The 789-nt window shown below is 37.6% G+C and overlaps 1 protein-coding gene across 7 annotated transcripts in view; it reads left to right on the top strand.

The window, feature by feature from the left end:
• Window positions 1-789, top strand: part of ARHGEF28 (Rho guanine nucleotide exchange factor 28) — a 397,204-nt gene that overhangs the window by 356,780 nt on the left and 39,635 nt on the right. The gene's annotated exons all lie outside the window — the stretch shown is intronic.

Here is a 789-nt window from a genome sequence, read left to right as displayed (position 1 = left end):
CTCTCTCTCTCTCTCTCTCTCTCTCTCTCTCTCTCTCTCTCTCTCTCTCTCTCTCTCTCTCTCTCTTTCTCTGTCTCTCTCCCTTCCTTTCTCCCTCCATCTTCATCTCATCTTCCTTCTCTTCCTCCCTCATCTGTAATTTTACTAAATGTCATTTCATCAGTGTAAGGGCTTCTGGTATGTGAAACTGTTTCTATTAATGCAGATGGATGCCTGCCCTGGAATTTCTAGTCTTACATAAATCACTAAATACTGAATAACCTGGAGCACTGAGCAATGACTTTCCCATGGTCACACTGGATATGTCAGAGATAGGATTTGAACCCAGGTTTCTAAAGCCAACTTTTTATCTACTGTGCCATTCTGCCTCTTGAGGATAAAGATATAGAAATGGATATGAAAACTAGACATTCACCTGTGTCTATATTTATGTATAATGTAATTATATATAATATATTCAGCTTTACAAATCTTTATACACCTCTCTATGACAATGAGAAATGGGAATCAGAAAGGTGTACATTTTTTTAGGTCCTTTTTAGGTTTTTTGCCCACAGGAAGGAAAACAGGTTGACAAAGAACCATTTATCTTCTAAACAGTGGGTGTCAAACTCAAATAGGAATGGGGGTGGAGGAGGCGCTAAATAGGACACATTGACTTAGAAAAATGCATCTTTACATTTTATCCATGTTTTATCGTATTTCAATTCATTTTTCTTAAATTTTCCCTATTGCTTTTTTTCTTCCTTCCTTCCTTCCTTCCTTCCTTCCTTCCTTCCTTCCTTCCTT

Source organism: Petaurus breviceps, unplaced genomic scaffold (assembly GCF_028583685.1).
Source record: "Petaurus breviceps papuanus isolate PSGF00001 unplaced genomic scaffold, PetGlider_PUasm1.0 175, whole genome shotgun sequence".
NCBI classification, from domain to species: Eukaryota; Metazoa; Chordata; class Mammalia; order Diprotodontia; family Petauridae; genus Petaurus; species Petaurus breviceps.
Note: the sequence above shows the minus strand (reverse complement) of the source record. Positions and strands in the feature narration are given on the sequence as shown.